The sequence below is a fragment of the Patella vulgata genome, chromosome 3 (assembly GCF_932274485.2).
Source record: "Patella vulgata chromosome 3, xgPatVulg1.2, whole genome shotgun sequence".
NCBI classification, from domain to species: Eukaryota; Metazoa; Mollusca; class Gastropoda; family Patellidae; genus Patella; species Patella vulgata.
Genome location: NC_065881.2, coordinates 79,426,745 through 79,441,984, shown reverse-complemented (window position 1 = coordinate 79,441,984; position 15,240 = coordinate 79,426,745). Strand labels below are relative to the sequence as shown.

Genomic DNA, 15,240 nt, shown 5'->3' with positions numbered 1-15,240 from the left:
GCCTATTCTCGACACGACGTATATAGTATGGGAGAACGGGGCAGGTTCGGCCTCGGGGCCATGTGTCAAATTGAAATTGTATATATTACAACCCTTACACACCATATCGAATGAAAACTTCCTTATTTTGTTACCTTTTTGCCACTTTCCGAGTTACTGTCACTCCTTTCGCCAATTTTATTTCTAAAAGTTAGGTAGGCCTATTCTCGACACGACGTATATAGTATAGGAGAACGGGGCAGGTTCGGCCTCGGGGCCATGTGTCAAATTGAAATTGTACATATTACAACCCTTACACACCATACCGAATGAAAACTTCTTTATTTTGTTACCTTTTTGCCACTTTCCGAGTTTTCCGAGTTTTGTGTTTTCGTATAGGCCAAAATACAAAACTCGGAAAACTCGGATATTCGATTATAACTGCCATATTGCATTATTTTGGTTAAAATATAACTGAAAAGTTACAGATTATGTCCAACTTATTAAATAGATGTATTACTACAACTACTTTCGCCAATTTAAAAAAATAATATTTTTGATAATTTTCCAACTTTTTCTCTTTCCGAGTTTTATGATTTGACTCGATTGAAAACACAAAACTTGGAAATGTCGGAAAAAATTGTCCGACTTTTTTGTTTGAATAGAAAACTCGGAAAATATTTTCCCACTTTTCAGTTTGAAACAAAAAGTCGGACAATTTTTTCCGAGTTTTGTGTTTTCAATCGAGTCAATTCATTAAACTCGGAGAGGAGAAAAGTCGGAAAATATTTTCCGAGTTTTGTACCTGACCGACGCTGGCAAATTATTTATACATGTGATTTTTAATTCAATTTTTCTATTTTCATTTTCGCGATGCATGCTTACAAATATATTTTTTCTCCGGATCACTTTCTCGAATTGGGTGTTTCGGAAAAACAATGAAGGGGGGAGGGGTGGGCATGCCCAATTTAAAACTCTTTGGTTTAGCCGATCAAAATGATCTCCGTACAATAACTAAATTTCCCTTTGCAAGAATTACAAATAGGCTAGTACTAGGCATTATTAATAAATTTTCGACCAATACGGAGCACCAGACTGTAATTATTGCTTTACATGACGACTCAGTGACGTTTGATGACAAAGATATTCGAAGTAGGTTAGTCAGACTGAAGACAAAGAGAAAGCTGGGTGAAAATATTAATTATTCTAATAAATCTTTAAAATTATATGACGATTATCTCGACATCCCTTTTCTCCGGGATAGTGCACATACCAGCGCGACGCATTTAATTATTAGTGAGACACAGACATCTGCCGATGCGACTTTGACCAAGTTAAATAGGAAAAATAAGTATAAGTATTCAGAGTAGCCAAGTCTCTAACTCAAAATCATTCAAAATCTTATACATTGAAATCACGAATTATTTGTCAATTTAAATCAACATTGATGACAAAATAAATATTTTACCATTGGTACACCGTTTCAGCCACATTTGTAACAAGGGACTAGAAGAACGCGGCTAGACATTCCAAAAGTCATGGAAAACGGTGACCGCGTATTCTTACCTGGGGAGCATGCGCAATAAATACTATCGGTGTAGACTGGAATATTGCCGCTAGAGATTGCCATTCGTTTAAGACTTCTGGCGTATTTCGCCGAACATAACTGATTAGAAATTACAGAAACGATTGAATGTAAATCAGTGTATATACATTCATATTACATTATTATACGTGTTACGACTCATTTCTGTCAATTTCTAGGTTCCAAACATTTTACTATTGGTACACGAATCGTGCACCATATGCGTTTCAGCGCTGTTTGTAACAAGGAACTCGAAGAACGAGGGTAAACATATACCACAAGTCATGTCAAACGGTGACCTATATTCTTACATGGGGAGAGCATGCGCAATAAATGCTCTCGGTGTAGACTGAAATAACCAGACGCTAGATATTGCCATTTGATCGAGACTTCTGGCGGATTTCGCCGAACATAACTGATTAGAAATTACAGTAAAAACAGAAACGATTGAATGTGCCAATTTAGCGATTTAGCTCCTTTAGTCTCATATAACAACTTTTGGTCTTCGAAGGAATTATTAGTGAGCAGAAATTCGAACATGTATCTGTTACCACTCGTCACGTCAGTCGGTTATATAGAAGGATAAATCGTGTTTTCCTTTTGCGTTCATCATTCATTTCTTGAAATCCTCATAACGCATATATGGTAGCAATGTTAAAATTATATTTGGAACGTGTTTAACCAGTTCTATCACATATGTGATAATGACTGACAGCAATATTGTCGTTTAAATGAATTTTAGCAGATCTTGATGATATAGCTGGGTCCATTAGTAAATCCGTAATTTTCGAAATTTTAAATACCATGTCAGACAGAGCCAGCACCGAAAACCTTTTATACACTTTATTTACACAGTACAGAGGCAATGTAGAAACCTGATCAGGGCCCTGTTTCACAAAAACTTAAACTAAAATCACTAAAATAGATTTTAACTAATATCGAAATGAAATTTTATTTTATGCGTTTCACGAAGATTGATTGTAACTTAAAATACAATTTTAATTTTAGTTAAAATTGCTTGCGCACAATTCCGAAGAGGGCACCTAAGGTGTAAGCATAAACGCTTCGGAGCAGAAAACTCTGTCTAGGTTGAACTAACGGTTAAAATACCAATGGGGAGAGTTTTATACGTCGTAGCAATGTTTGCACATGGTCAGACAGCCGTAGAGAGATGTAATTGCGTATTATTCGTTTTGAAATGTATCGGTGGGTTGGTCTTGAACTTGCAAGTCGCTTTCGTGAATTTGGCATTTGATTTACACTTAGGCTCCAATGGAAATAATGCGTATTTTGGATAACAGAAACTATTGAGAATTGTCACAAACATGTGATATTTCTGATTCAAACGACTAATCTAGGCTGTAAATTATTGTCGAATTTTAAACCAATGACACCCAATAGCCAATGTTCCGATGCCTAGATTTGAAATGTCAGCCCAATGGAACCTTTCAATAATGCCAAAGTGTCACACTCCTTATTGGATAATGCCTATATATCTTACGAAATTAAAATGATTTTCACCCAATATAAGACATTTAATTTGAAATAGGCCTATTAATTTGTTTAAGAACACATTTGAGATTATTGATTTATCTTTTTACAAATTATCATAACCCCAAAACCATATGAGTAAATACTTTGCATATGGCATTTCTGAAATAAAATGAAATGAAATAAAATGAAAAGAAATTGAATGAGAATTGTTTTTGTCAATGATACATAGTATGTTAAAATTATGTGACCCGGGCCATTGGCAATTATTCCAAATATTATATCCGTAATAGTTGACAGAAAGTATGGTTGCACCAACTCATTGATATATTGTCATAATATGTATAGAGACCCTTTCCAGTGACAGGAGTATGTCCAAGCGGCGGGCGTCCCTATGACAACGTAATAATACATATTTCAAAAAAGATAAGCACACTCTGTTTAGCACACAACACTCGCTACACATAGTGTGTCATTGGACATTGGACTTAGTCAAGTTAAAGGAAATACTTGAAAATGTCTATGTACATACCGATTTGCACGTAACAGTCCACGGTCACTCGCGCGCTATTTCATGTCGAAAATGGGTAAAATTACTAATTGGACTATTTCAGGTTGTCTTGTTGAGTGCCAGATCAACAATAAGAACTGTAATGGATACACTACTGACATTTCTGCATGTAATTCAAACAATGGTCTGACTGGAGATTCAGTGTTGTCTTTTTATGAATTACCCACATTAGGTTCGGGTGATATAACTGTTATATGTGGCGGTAGGTACTTTGTGATGTCTAAGGTGTAAATGTCCCTGGCGTTAAAAGAATGAAATTCAGTTTAAACGTTACGAGACGTTGACATTTATTCTTTATCCGTGATCTTTAAAGTAATTGTGCATGATTTCGAATTTTGTCTAATGGTTTGGATTGTTCGTACTTGGTTTTATTTTATTTGTATTTCTCGGAAAATATCAAATCGCAAACGGCTTACTTCACGATAATATTTAATCAGATTGTTTATTTAATAGTTAATTAAAGATTTATTATGCAAGAGCTATATCTGCCTATTCGAGGTGTACTTTCTTTGGGCCTGACATGTTATCTAAAGTAAAAACAGGTCTATCAATTAGATTTGGCAGTGGACTTGTTTTTACATTGGGAACACCTAAGATCTATAGAATTTGAGCTCATAATATCTGTGTAAATACTGAACGAAATGGAACTATTTTCTGACTGATATTCCTATTAAAATATGGCTTGAAACATTGTAACCTTCCGATCTAGAATTATACTATTCAAAAAAAGTAGGGGATATTTGATTTTTAAGTGTTATTAAAGTCACCTAATGAAACTGACGAAGAAACAAATGACAAAATGAAATGAAGTTCACATTCATCGATTTATTCCAAATGATCGTTAGACTAAGTAAGGCACAGACTGACCATTATAAGGGTAAAATGATACCCGGGGTCAAACAGCAAAGTTACCACAGCATCACAACCAAGTCAGTAACGGGTAAATCCTCCTCTGTTTGCCAAACAAGCATTGATCCGACGTGGCATACTCCTAATGAGACGTCTAAGGTCATTTTGGTCCAGATTGTCCCATTCCTGTTGCAACGCAGCAGCAAGTTCTTTGACATTGGCAGGACGTTGTTGACGTTGACGTAACCTCTGTCCAAGCATGTCCCAGACATGCTCGATGGGGAGAGGTCGGGACTCAGTGCTGGCCAAGGTAATGTGGTGATGTTCTGTTGTTGGAGGTAACCTGTAACGATCCTGGCCCTGTGACATCTTGCGTTGTCATCCTGGAAGATGAAACGGCGGCCATGACGTCGTGCGAACGGCACAACATGGACTGCCAAGATGTTGTCCCGGTAGTACTGGCCTGTAACACGCCCTGCAACAACATGTAAAGCCGTTCTTCCAGCAACAGTGATGCCTCCCCACACCATAAAAGAACCACCCCCAAATCGATCATGTCTGATGACGTTAACGTCTTGGAAGCGCTCGTTTCGACGACGCCACACCCTCCTACGTCTGTCCAAAAAATCAACAGTGAACCTTGACTCATCTGAAAACATCACATTGCTCCAGCGTCGATTATCCCAGTGTTGACGATCCCTACACCAACGACGTCTTGCCTGAATGTGATGATCTCTCAAACAAGGGATCACGCGAGGACGTCGGGCGCGAAGGTGACCCCTATGCAGTCGATTCCGAATCGTCTGGCCACTCACTCTCACACCAGTGTCTGTTTGAAGACGAGCGCTGATCTGATTTGCTGTGATGACACGATTTCTCAAGGCCAAGGTACGGATAAATCGATCCTGGGCTTGAGTTGTCGCCCTTGGTCGACCTGAGCGTGGTCTGTCCTGTACAGATTGTGTATCACGGTATCTGGACCATAGCCTGCTTATGACAGACTGAGAAACATTCATCGTCCGCGCCACAACCGCCTGTGTTGTGCCGATCTGTAGCATGCCAAGGGCACGTAACCTTTCATTTTGGGTAAGCCGACGCATATCAAAATTTGTTTTCTGGTCACTAAAACAATTAAACTGATGTTTCCACCCTGGAATTCAATGCCACAATGACTGTAACATTCAAAGTCAGAGTCATGCAAATCTTGGGTTGGACCCCCATGATGATCCCAAGCATCACCTGCATTCCATGCGGTAGCTATTGGTGCGTTTGGGCGTCACATGTAACTGGAAATGTTTCTTCTGTTAGGTTCTATAGTGACTTTTTTCGTAGTCATTTGCATATTTTAGTATTATGCCCCCAAAATCAAATATCCCCTACTTTTTTTGAATAGTATATAAGCCTACGCGCTTTACCGTAAACCTTGTATGAAAGATAACGACAGCGGTCCGAGATCAATAGCGACCGAAAGTAAAATGTTCATAACTTTAAATTTGCTGATTATCGTTTGAGGTATTCTGGATCGCTAGCAAATGGCGATATTCGCAACATCCTCTGCAAACGAAAGAGAGAACTTGCAAGCCACCGTCACCGAATGTGCCAATGTGAATGCAAGCCTGGATGTTTTCTAAATTAAATACTAAATAATTAATCTGGGTACATTTTAGCGTGGATCACTTCGTGAAAAAATATATATATTGCCCACAAACTGCAAATATTTGGTGTTAGTTGTCCAGTTCAGTATAGTAATGGAATACTCAGTTCATCCGCGACGATCCTTGTATGAAATGAAATGAAAAGAAAGGGGGTTTAGCGTTCTACTGTTCTGCTCCGACTGGGCTAATAAAGACGGGGTTCCTTGTATAAACTCTCATCTTCATTAACCATCTTGTTACAGAAAAATAGGACGCGAGTCGCCATTTATGTATTTATATCAACTCATGAAAAATAAGCAGTCTTGTAGAAAATCGCAATGAATTGGTTTATTTACACAATATAAAGCCGATTATCGAATGGAGGGGTGCAGTTCCAATTGTGTTTTTGATCCCGAATTGTTCATTTGTAAATTCACTGATTAATGACCAACCCGAATCTGAGATATCCTCGTGGCTATATATTATTGCCTATGTATAAACTGTTATGTTTTATTTTTAATTATTAACCATTTGTATGTCCCATTGATTCAGAAAAAATGGATGCCATATCCAAAGCAGTGAAATGCATAGCGGATACACACATAGCTTGTGGAACAACTGAAACCAAACAATTGGTAGCCTCTTCAAATCAATATACAGAAGTTCTAAAAACTATGTGTTCTCGTAAGAGCGGTAAGTTGTTTTATTGTCCCCCGCCTTTCGAAAAAAAGTAGTGGGCTATTAAAATGGGTCTCGTCTGTCTGTCCGTCACACTTTTTGGGGCACGATAATTGAGTGTTCACAATTCAGTGTTCATACTTGGTTGTGTTTATTATGTGCATACCTTGATGGAGTTCGAAGATGAGCATTTACTGCTTCGGCTAAGCAGAGATAAGCAATCTGATTGGTGGATGCTTTGTGACACAATAACTCGACTTCTAAATCGCACAGAATGTTCAGACTTGGTGTAGGTGTCTATTCGACCATGTGCGTGTTCTACTAAGGCCAAACAGAGATAAGCAATTTGATTGGTTAAAAACTTTGGATTACGATAACTATCTGAATGAAATTGATGAAACGCAAAGTATCGATTCATTATATCAATAACTTGACTAAGCTCGATGATGAGAATTTTCAACTTCGGCTAAGCAGCAATTTGATTGGTCAAGAGTATGGAACATAACAACCCTGATTTTAATTGAGGTAGAATGTTTAAACTTAGTGTAAATGCACACTAGATGAATGTCTTGACTGAGTTCAATGATTAACATTTTCCGCTAAAGCTAAGCAGGGGTAAGCAATTGTAATGGTCGATGCTTTGGGACAAGTTAACTTTGATTCTAACTGATGGAGAGGTACTTCAAAACCTTGACTGAGTTCCATCGTGAAGACTTTCTGCATAGACTAAGTTTAGATAATCAATTGAATTTCTTTTCAAAAAGATACATGTGCAATTAATTAATGTATCATTTATTTATTATGTGAAGAATATTACAAAAAGCAAAATTTCTTTCTCGCATTCTATCTGTATTTTCACATGTCTGTGCTGCGGGGCTGTTGGCCCGGAAAGGTAAACTTCTATATGGAACGAAAAGTCAAGGTCCCGTGTATCAGAATTGGTTCAGAATAGTAGGCTGTTAACCCCTTTGTGATATATCTGTATAGAAATATGTTGTTAAGTATATTGATTGTACTTCATTTATTATTTTTATCAATATTTTAAATTTGTATCAACCTGTAGTGTGCGTGAAATGTATCTAATGTAATCGATGTTTCTGCTATATGTAGTAAGAAAAATTTCATGGCAGCTGTTTTTAGGAGTTATTTTTCTGTTAATTACAAGATTCTCTTTCCAATTCTAATACTAATGCAAAGCACCATTTCAGCTTTTATAAGAAATTGTTTTTGTTTTCAGAGTATGATGGAACATGTGTTAATTATACCGCCATAGTTGGTTGTACAGGGGACAAACTGGAAGAAAATAACATAACATTAAGCAGCGATTCTACCTTCGCCGAGGAACGCATCGCCTTTTGCAAGTATGTATGATTCTTTGATAGAAACAGTCCATATTTTTGAATATCGAATCGCGAGAATCAAAATATTGTAAGCTAACACAGACAAATTGTATCAGTCAACTCTCATATGACTATTATATATATATATATATATATATATATATTCATACTCTCGTATGACTATTCTATATAATATATATATATATATATATATATATATATATATATATAGTCATACGAGAGTTGACTGATACAATTGCGTTGACAAAAGAAATATGTTTATTGCAAACGTTTCAGTTCTCTTCAGGTCATATTGATTATAACATAATGTAATATACTCTTCAAAAATAGTAGGGGATATTCTGAAACAATACAAAACTGCGGAAATGCACTGCTGTAACCAGTGTATGTTAATAACAGGCCAATTGCCTACACTGTCAAAAGAGAAAATGGATGTTTTTGATTTTTGTCTTAATAATGAGTAATTGCTCTACCAATCCTGTAGACATTCAGCAATTCGTCGTGGCATGCTCCTAATGAACCGTCAAATCACGATTTGGGGCAATCTGACCCACTCCTCTTGCAGTACCAAGGCCAATTCTTGCAGTGTTGTCCATTGACGTCGACGAACACGTCTCCCCATCATGTCCCAGACATGCTCTACAGGGGAAAAGGTCAGTACTCATGGCTTGCCAAGACAAATAGACAATATGGTGACACTGGAGGTAGTCATTCACGACACGAGCGCGATGGACACAGCCATTATCATCTTGAAAGATGAAACGTCGACCGGTACGTTGAGCAAAGGGCAGAACTATCGGTGCTAGGATGTGGTCACGGTAGTACACACCAGTGACCCTTCCATAAACAATATGCAAGTCCGCTCTGCCAGTCATGGTGATTCCTTCCCACACCATAAACGGACCCAAGCCCGAATCTGTCATGCTGTCTGACGTTAACGTTAGCATGGCGCTCATTTACACGCCTCCAAACGCGAACACGCCTATCAGTGAAATCCATAGTAAATCTTGACTCATCTGCGAACATTACACGCGCCCATCGACGATTACCTCAATTTCTACGCTGCTTACACCATTGACGCCTGTTTGCCATATGCTGGCAAATTAATGGAGACACAACACGTGGTCGTCGCGCATGCAAAGGTAGCCGATTTCTAATCGTTTGGGGTGTAACTCGAATTTCTGTAACTTGGTACAAGTTTACATAAAGCTGATTTATGTAAAGCTCAGTGATTCTGTTGGGGCGATATGTTCTTTATTTGTGAACATACTCTCAAAACATTCAAGTGTCCATGACTATTTATCACAACGTGCATAGGTACATACTTGCATTTCAATATCCCCTAGTTTTTTTTTTGGAACAGTATATATATGACTTTTCGATGAGTTGTCCATGCTTGGCATGCATAGATGTCACTTGATGACTGTCAGTTGTCACTTGACTTCGATAGGTAACAATGTATACAAATGTTATAGAAGGGAGATTATATGAGCAACGATACATGTGCCCCCAAATTTGCAATTTTACCACAGAATCGTTTGCTGGACCGCTTGTGGGGGGGGGGGAGAAAATCCTGCAGTTCTGTATCGTAGTGAACACACTATGACTCCCAATACATACATCTGCTGGGCAAGGGTGGGCAAATCAGAGAGAAAAGTATACAATGACGTTACGTCAGAGCGTAGTTATGAAACAGGAAAAAATATCAAATTAATTAAGTACAATTCCAAATAGTAAAATATAATAAAATATAACATCTAATATTATTAATATACGCGTATTAGGGCATAATATTTTTTAATAAAATACATTTCGTTACATTCTAATAAGTGACTATTTTTAGAACTTTCTTTGTAAAGAGGAAAAACTTTGAATACGCCTCGTTCGCATTTATCCAAATGGGTACTGACTTGGATTGTTCTGTTTTCCGGGTGCTAATTTGCAAACGATGGCGATTCATTCTTATATTTAGTTGGTCATCAGTTTTCCCAATATATTTTTCAGAACACTCATTGCATGTCATATGATATAAATCACATAATTGGATTTACAATTCATATTTGACTTCACATGCAATTCTGTATCTGTGGTGATCTGAATTGAATCGCCCTCGATTAAAATAACATGAGCATAAATGGCATCGTGTGTCCGTCCCCACACTTGGATACTGAAGGTTTTGAAAAATCCGAATCGAATCTCGATTTCTTCAGAATCCTGCGTAAATTTGGAAACTATTTATCAATTTATTTTTTTTTTCATGTGGACGTATATTGTCGTCGTACCTGTCCGTCCGTCCAGAATTGTTCGTGGACACTATACAGGTCACAATTCTTATCCGATTTTGACGATAGGTTTATCTCCAAAAGATCTCGGTTGCTTGCGATATTGGCATGTATCGGATCGAAATTTCATGGATTATGGCCCCTAATTGTAATAAAAATCACGTGTTTAGCTTGTGGACCCTATAGAGGTCACAATTTTAATGAAACTTGAAATGTAAGTTTATAACCCAAAGATCTCGGTTCCTTTCGATATTCTCGCATAAGGGACCGTAACCTCCTGATTTATGGCCCCTGATTGTACGAAAAATCTCGTTTTTAGCTTGTGGACCCTATAGAGGTCATAATTTTTATCCGATTTAAAAAACCGTTTTAGTATATCACCGTTACACCCTAAGGATGGCTGAGTTTGAATTTCGTGAACATCGGCCCAAAACTGACAGCCAAAATGGCCGCCTCTGGTTCTCAAATAGCGTAAAAATATGGTATATCAAAGTTGTGGACCCTCTAGAGGTCACAAGTTTCTTTTGATTTTGATGAAACTTGAAATGTAAGTTTATAACCCAAAGGTCTTGATTTCTTTCGATATTTGGATTGTAACTGCCTGAATTATGGCTCCTGATTGTACGAAAAATCGCGTTTTTAGCTTGAGGTCCCTCAAGATGTCACAATTATTATCCGATTTAAAAGAAACGTTCAAATATATCACTGTTACAGTGTTATTTTGGTTGAGTTCGAATTTCGTGAAAATCAGACAAAAACTGCCGGACAAAATGGACGCCCCTCGTACGCAAATAGTGTAAACATCTCGTATATCAAGGTTGTGGACCCCAAGAGGTCACAATTTTCTTCTGATTTTGATGAAATTTGACATGTAAGTGTATAACCCAAAGATCTTGGTTCCTTTCGATATCCTCGCATATCGGATCGTAACTTCCTGAATTATGGCCCTTGATTGAGCAACAAATCACATTGTTAGCTTGTGGTCCTTGTAGAGGTCACATTTTTTTTTATCTGATTTAAAAAAATGTGAATATATCACCATTACACACTAAGATCTTGGATCCTTTTGATAATCGCGGATACCCGAACTCAACTTCCTGTATTATGGCCCCTGATTGTTCGAAAAATGGCATTTGTAGCTTGCGGATTCTCTAGAGGTCACATTTTTTTGTCCCGATTTTAAAAACCGTTTAAATATTTCACCATTCCACCATAATGAAGGTTGAATTCGAATTTTGGCCGCTCTTTGTACGCAAATTGTGTAAAAGTACGCCATACGAAGGTTGTCGACCCTCTAGAGGTCACAATTTTTATTCGATTCTGATGAAACTTAAAACATATCTTTATATCCCAAAGATCGCAGTCCCTTTTAATATTTGCGCATTTCAGACCATAACTTTCTGGATTATGGCCCCTGATTGTACAAAAAATCCCGTTTGTTTTTAGCTTGTTCACTATCCATCTCTTGCAAAATGTGGGCGTATCTTGCCTGGCAGCCGCTGGTTTCATTTTCTAACTTTTGATCAGTTCACCCTGATTTGAAAGGAACACATCCCCTTTTCTTGCGAAGGGTTTATTACTTTCTTTCTTCATGAAGTCTGGAATATTTAACTTTATTATTAGATACTATAATACATTAGTGTGTATCGTGTTTTTATAATATAGGCTGGTTTCAATTTTGCCATCTTTCGAAATTGCTACTGTTACATTAAGAAAACTTTGACTATATTTTATCTTTTCGTTTGTAAATGGAATACTATCGGTTAATGAATTGAGTAAACAATGTAAATCGTAAATCGGCTAAAACAGAATCATTTTGGTTAAACATAGATTATAGTATAAGTGCATGAGGACCGCACTACACGCAAAATAAAAATCTACAAGATAAACCTGCGGACAAGACAGAAAATAGACATTGCAAAAAATAAACAATTATCAAATCAAGTGAATGGATCCGGGGGCCAGTCGTAAGCGTCCAGTCCAGGGCCTGTTATGGTACAGGCTTCACTTAAAATGAAAAAAAAAAATGATTTACAAAAAAGAGACCAATAATGCAAGAGGTAAATATGCCTATTGCAGGTCTTTCTTTAGGCCTGAAATGTTAACTAAATTATCAATTAGACATTAATTAACTTATCGATGTGTATTGGATTAGGTTCCGATTTGCTGTTCGACTTCCATTCATAATTCAAACATGAAATGGATAATCGAGACTATGTTTTTATTTTACCCACTTTAGTAATGTTGATCGAGACTAGGCCGAAAATTCAATCGCTAAAATCTCGGTTCAGAGTGGACCAATTTGACTGAAATCTTCAGCAAATTCCCTTTACATTATCTAGCTTTTAACTATTATAGTGAGAACTGACAGCTCTTTATCTAATCTCCCATAATGTATCTTATGGGAGAGAGAGATTTGTTTATAAAATCGTTTGTGTATAATATATGAATTACATGAGAGATTAATGAATATTAAATTACAAACACTTTTGGAACGATACGGGTCAAAACAAATTATCCAGAAAATATATTTTAAAAAAAAATCACACAGATCACACATTTCAGTCATCTTACAAAACGCACCGACCTCCATTTGCACCACACGGCAATTAACCAATGAAAGCCGTTATCTCATCACGTGGTCTTTTAGTTACAGTAATGCTTGTCCTAATCTACTTTTACGATTTTCTTAATGTTAGGTTTTAACTGTCGTACGATGCGCTACGATTGGATTTTCCCTATTGAATCCATGATATGGTACGTGCAGACACCTTCTGATACGTTTCGATACGATTAACACGATTGCTACGACGGACCAGAATATATAAAACCTGATAGGATCTCTACGATTAAAAGGGACGATTTCAACCGTAGCGCGAATCCCGATAGTGGGAAGTTAGCATGAAACGTAATCAGATGGCCAGTGTAAGTGTTTTTTTGCCGAGAAGAATCTGCGGTATTGTACATTTACTGTCTTTCAAAAAGTTCGGGTGGGGGGTACTAATTAATTGATGACTGTATAAAGAAATGTCTGTCGACCAAAATATGAAGTGGAGAAAACTACCTTCAAAAGACGGATACGAAATGATTTTAATTAGCCTGGTTATCAACCAAACCCATGAACAAAACTATAATTTATCGTGTCCACTTCACAATTTTGTTTCTTTTTTTTTCTTTACAGATACCACGAGTACCTTACGTCTTGTGCAAACACCAATGCACAACTAGGATCGTGCAGTAAAACCAAGACCAAAGAAATATACTTATCACTTGTAGCTAAACTCAGACCTGGCATATGTGGAGCTTCATCCATAGTTTCTTCAGTTCTTGTACTGGTTGTTTCTCTTCTTGCCGCTTTCTTTAATTAAATCTGATTAACTAGAGCTATAGCGATCTTATCTGCTGGTTATTTGCCGTCCTCTTACTTTCTCTGTTGAGATTAAAGTGTAAAAAGACAAGCTCTCCTATCTGTCTTCTGTAGTGTTTTTTTTTTACAATATCTTTATGCACTTGACAAATCCCTCACAATGACTATAAATTAGGTCAAAACTGCATTATCGATAATTAATTCGATATGATGATTGTTCAGAATCCATGAAGCTTTTAAATTTGATTTTAAGTTCTGAACTGATGGCAGTTTAACGTAGTTTGTGTTATGTTCCCATGGGTTGATATGTGTTTTGTGTTTTTAAGCTTTTTTTTCATCTGTAAAGGGGCATAAAGCTAAACTTAATTATGATGTTTTACTTTATTAAAATTGGTATCGCTACAAAGGCACAAGCGACCCAAATAAAGGAAAGGTTGTACAAATAAATAAATAATGATCATTTCTAATGCTCTATACTCACGAACTGATTTAATTTTTTAAAAATTTGAAAATTCTTACGAAGTTTAATGTAATAGACACATTGACAGAAATATGCCCTTTTATTCTTTGTATTCTGAAACAGAGTGTGGATATTTCCGTTTTATTATCATCAAACAAAATGGTATTCTGCGGGAAAAAAAACTCTACAAAAGAATAAGATATGGAACATAAAAATTGTTCTTTATTATTGTTTGAATGTCTATAATTATAAATATATGTGTTGTGACTATATATAAGTATAATGTAATCTATTAACAGATTATATAATAACATCTTGCCTAAATTGGGTACGAAATATACTCGATTCCTTTATTCTCAGAAAAGTTTAATATATATTTTTTTTTATTTTTTTTTTAAATCTTTCTTTGATAATTATATAAGTTTTCAATGTGTTAATAAAATATAAAAAAAGAATGTGTTTTCTCTATTTGAGTTTCTATTAAATCAACGGGTTATCTACCCTAATTGGGTTTATGGTCAAAAGTGAATATATCAGAATTATCTGTATATTCTATTCCATGTCGGCAATTAAAATGAAATTTAATATTTAATTTTGCCTCTGTTATCAATGACAAAATCTCAAATTCTGCACACAATCAATGAAGATAGAATATGCACAGGCTGATAAAAAGTCAGTAATTAAATCATTTATTGGTCATCGATCGATATCTAGATTCTTTCCAGATTGCAAATCCAATATCATTGGTGTCTTGTATGATCTATCGAAAAATAGGCGAAATGCCTCTTGGTGATCGGGATACCCACTAACCCCCAACAAAAGCCACAAAAAAGTGTTTTGTTTTTTTGTAAAACCATTATTTCAAAATACATGAAATTTAGGCATAGTGATCTGGACTGGAGATGAACTAGTTCGTTAAATGTGGTTATTTCAACACCGATTGGCTGCATATTACAGAAAAAGATTTTGGTTTACATTTGGGG

General features: G+C 36.4%; 1 long non-coding RNA gene across 1 annotated transcript; it reads left to right on the top strand.

The window, feature by feature from the left end:
* The first annotated feature begins 3,241 nt into the window (after positions 1 to 3,241).
* On the top strand, positions 3,242 to 14,637 carry LOC130012163 (uncharacterized). Its single transcript, XR_008787520.1, has 4 exons — positions 3,242 to 3,828; positions 6,662 to 6,802; positions 8,025 to 8,148; positions 13,612 to 14,637. It is a non-coding gene; the product is annotated as an uncharacterized LOC130012163 (long non-coding RNA).
* The last annotated feature ends 603 nt before the right edge of the window (positions 14,638 to 15,240 follow it).